Source organism: Mus pahari, chromosome 3 (assembly GCF_900095145.1).
Source record: "Mus pahari chromosome 3, PAHARI_EIJ_v1.1, whole genome shotgun sequence".
Taxonomy (NCBI): Eukaryota; Metazoa; Chordata; class Mammalia; order Rodentia; family Muridae; genus Mus; species Mus pahari.
In genome coordinates, this window is record NC_034592.1 from 163,394,568 (window position 1) to 163,399,178 (window position 4,611).

Genomic DNA, 4,611 nt, shown 5'->3' on the forward strand with positions numbered 1-4,611 from the left:
ACACGCGGTCAGTGAGAGACATGCAGTCAGTCAGTGAGAGACACGCGGTCAGTCAGTGAGAGACACGCAGTCAGTGAGAGACACGCGGAAGGTGAGAGACACGCAGTAAGTCAGTGAGAGACACGCGGTCAGTGAGAGACATGCAGTCAGTCAGTGAGAGACATGCAGTCAGTCAGTCAGTGAGAGACACGCAGTCAGTCAGTGAGAGACACGCAGTCAGTGAGAGACACGCGGAAGGTGAGAGACACGCAGTCAGTGAGAGACACGCGGAAGGTGAGAGACACGCAGTCAGTGAGAGACACGCGGAAGGTGAGAGACACGCAGTCAGTGAGCCGGCCGTGGTCAGTGCAGCCTGTGTCTATTAGCTAGCAGGTCTGGAACTTGAGACCCTAGAGGGTCCTCAGAGCACAGCAGGGGACCAGTCTGTTTTCTGCTACCCAAGACTCCACAATCACACCGATTGCTGACCAGACTTTCCGCATCCTTGTCTATCTGGTTTTAGCCCAAGCAGCCTTAGCTAGTGCAAAAACAATAAAAAGAACCAACTCCACACTGCCTGCCCTACAGAAAGTAAATATTCATTCTTTTTCCTGGTATGCAACAATTCCTTCCTAGGTTCAGAGGCAGAAAAATTCTCTTCCAGCTAGTTAGGGGTGCTGATCAAGAACTCAGATTATCTTTCTGGCCTTTCCCAGGCTGCTGCCACGGTTTTCATTTCTCCTTCCTTATAAGCTCTGATGATTCCTGCTCACCAGCCTGTGCCTTCTACTGTAATTCATTCTCTCTCTCTCTCTCTCTCTCTCTCTCTCTCTCTCCCCTTTGTCCCTCCTTCCTTCTCCTTTCCCCCTCCATCTATCTATCTATCTATCTATCTATCTATCTATCTATCTATCTATCTATCTATCTATTTATATCTGCCTGACCCTTCTTGGCCTGCCAAAATTCAAAATTCTCCTGCAAAATCTCTGCCCCTTCCGTGGCTATGTACATCCTCTGTAATGTGGGATGCTTTCTGTCTTACTCTATTTACTCCAGAGCTCTACAGAGGACACGTGCCATAGTCCTGCCACAGGCATCCAGCTTGTGGCCTTTGATAAGGGCACACCAAGTGACCTAACACACTGCCTGCTGAGGGCCACCACATCTGCATCGTACCCCAGGAGACTGGAGAAGCTGCCGTTAAATCATAAGAGGCAGTATCTAGGGCCAGTGAGATGGCTCAGCGGGTAAAGCTGCTTGCTGCCAAGCCTGGGGACCCAGATTTCATCCCCTAGAACCATGTGGTAGAAGGAGAAAACCAACTTCCATAAATTGTCTTCTGATCTCCACATGTGCACCATGTGTAAGGGAGGAAGAGAAGGGAGGAGGGGGGAGAGTGAGCTATAATAAAAATTTTTTACAAAGAAAAAGCAGACTCCAACACAAATGAGCCCCACATGTATACATGGGATGTGTACGTGTCAGGAGCCCTGTCAGGAGCCCACTGGCTCTTAGGCAGCTGAAGTGATATGAACATTTTTCTGCAGATGACAACCTGTCCCACAAAATAGGCACATCTAATAGTCATCAGGTCCTGTGCATGAAGCATGCTTGGCCACAGGCACCAAGAAGAACGTCACATTCACCTGAACCACAAGCGCTCTTGCTCAAGGAGTTGCTTGTGCCTGCCCCCACCTACCAGCAGTCCTGTTATCTTCAAAACCCACACAAATCTCCCTCTCCACCTAATGTGTGGAACTGACCACCGCCCCCACCAGTTAGGTCATCGTTTGCCTCTCCCCATTCTCTGATATCCTCTGCTGCAGGCCCAGGGTGCTGCCTATGAGAACTTGCCCCCTTTCTAGTCCAGGGGTGCTCATGGGTAAAAGAGTGGCTAGCTGGTGCCAGCTGAGCACTCACACACAGCTGTGCCTGCACCTCTGGAGCTGCAGATGGCAAAGCCCATTGCTGAAGATGATGCATTTGGATTCTGCTCCCGCATACTCGAGACCTCTGACTTTTCTAGGTTGTGAGTGGCTGAGGGTCAGGGTAGGTCTTGCTCCAAGATCACTCACCATAACGGTACTCTCTACTGTCTACCTGGCCTCAGCCCTTCCTTTTCAGACAAGCCACAATAAATGAGATATAAGCAGAAAAACAAGGAGCTAGGGATCCTGCTTAGTTGGCAGAGTACACGCCTAAAATACACAATTTCCTGGTTTTAGCAGCCAGCAGAGAATAAGCCAGGCATGGTGATGCATACTTATCACCCCAGAACTCAGGACGTAGAGGTAGTAGAACCCTGAACCCCTAAAGCTGGGTTCCACATCCTGAGAGGAACCAGCACACAATACGCAGGTCCAGTAGCCTGCTGTCCGAGTGAAAATCCCAGGTCTGGCAGCCTTAGACCCTCAAGGTTCAGGTTCCATATTCCCATCAGAAAGGTACCAGAAGTCCAAGCAGTTCATTGATGGAGCCTAAAACATTCCAGTGATTATGTCCATCCTGTGCCATCAGCAGGCGTCCACCTGGCCACCTGAGTCCAGTGGACCTGCTGCAGGTCTCACTCATAGATGCTTACTATTCTATCCCCCATTTAGCAGGATTCTGTCACCACAGAGGGCCCTGAGGCCAATCCCATCTCCACTCTCCATGATTTGAAGTACCCAAACACTGTATGTGACAGTCTCCTGTGCTATGGTTGCTGACTGAAGTATCCATCACATCTGAAAACATAGCAGCACCAAGACCTGTGCTTGGCCCGTGGGGATACTAGCACAGTCACACCTACATAAACAACTGACTTCCATGGGTAAGGAAGGGACAGGAGGACTCAGCCAGATGCCTGGGAATCCCAGCTAACTTTGTGGTCAAAGAAGAATGCCCTGATGATGCTCTAGGACCACCATAGGTAGAGATTTAGGGCCAAAAAATATTTCCATCAGAAAACTGGAATTGGGGTAAATCATCTCTGAGATGAGCGAGAAACTCCTAGGAATCTATGAGGGTTGAGGGTGACTCTAGCTAAAACTTCTAGCAATAGGGAATATGGAACCTGAAACAGCCACTCGTATCACCAGGCAAGACTTCCAATGGAGGGATTGGGACACCAACTTAGCCACAAACCCTTCAGCCCACAATTTGACATGCCTACAAGATGTGCTGAGGTAAAACTGGAACAGAAATTGAAGGATTGGCCAACCAGTGATTGGCCCAACTTGAGACCCATGCCATGAAAGAGAGCCCACTCCTAACACTATTAATGTTGTTATGCTATACTTACAGACAGGAGCCTCATGTAATTGTCATCAGAGAGGCTTTATTGAGCAACTACAAAACCCCAGGGGCAAACATTAGGCAGAATTTGGGGAACCCTGTGGAAGATGGGGAGGAAGGATTGAAGGAGCCATAAGGGTCCAGGACACCACAAGAAAACATAGAGTCAACTTATCTGGGCCCACAGTGGTTCATAGAGACTGAACCACAACCAGAGAGCATGCATGAGATGGACCTAGGCCCTCTGCACATCTGTAACTGTCATGCAGCTTGGTCTTCACGTGGGACTCCTAACAGCAGGAGCAGGGGCTGTCTCTGACTCTTTTGCTTTTGAATCCCTTTCCCCTAACTTGGCTGCCTTCTCTAGTCTCAATAGGGGAAGATGCACCTAGTCTTACTACAACTTGACATGCCAAGGTGGGTTGATATCCATGGGAGACCTCCCTTTTCTGAGGAGAAAGGGAGGAGGAATGGATGGGAAGATGGGGGGGGGGATGAGAGGAAAGGGTTGGGAGGAAAGGAGGGAGGGGAAGCTGCAATCAAAATGTAAAATAAATAAGTAATTTTTTAAAAAGAAGAAGAAAGAAAGAAAATGTCTTCATTACCAACACTGACCTCACCAACACCCACCTAGGACCTAGCTGCTCTACTCTCAAAATAATAGGTACCGGGAAAGCCCATTTAGGCCAATAAATACACCATGCCAGGGTCTGTACAATGTGCCAGCAGTATATCCAGCCAGGAGGATGGTGAGGGTCTAATTCCCTGTGTCTTTCTGAGACTGGGCCTAGAGAGATACACAAAGTATGGAGTTCAAAAGTTGAAAGGGAACCCCAAGAGACAAAGAGACAGCATAACCTATCACTCAAATCACCAGTCAGAAGTCAAGACCCTTTCTCCCCAACAAGAGCTAAGGATGTTTCAGGGTCCCTCACTTCATGTTCCAGCTTGAATCAGTCCACAGCAACAGATATCCAGCAGCATCCAGAGAGCATCTGTCACCAGGGTTCTCAGCCTCAGCCTCAGCCTCAGCCTCAGAACCTCCAACAACATTGGACCTAAGAGATGCACAGATCCCACAATCCTCCTGGGCATAGGTCCCAGGACTGTAGCTCCCGAGAACATCCAACACCAGATTATCAAGCTCCCGAGCTCCTGAACAGAGGCAGTGGCAGCAGTGACCGGCTGCTGGCACAATCAGAACAGCACAAAGCCACGGTTACATTTCAAAACTGCAATTAATTTCCTTTGCTCGTTAGCCAATTTATTCAATTAACTGAGCCCTGAAAAAAAAAAAAAAAAAAAAAAAAAAAAAAAAAGAGGATAGAGAAAGAAGAGAGGAAAAAAAGTCCAGAC

The 4,611-nt window shown here is 48.6% G+C and overlaps 1 protein-coding gene across 18 annotated transcripts in view; it reads right to left on the minus strand.

The window, feature by feature from the left end:
* The window catches only part of Kcnq2 (potassium voltage-gated channel subfamily Q member 2), a 60,036-nt gene that overhangs the window by 39,073 nt on the left and 16,352 nt on the right, over nt 1–4,611 (minus strand). The gene's annotated exons all lie outside the window — the stretch shown is intronic.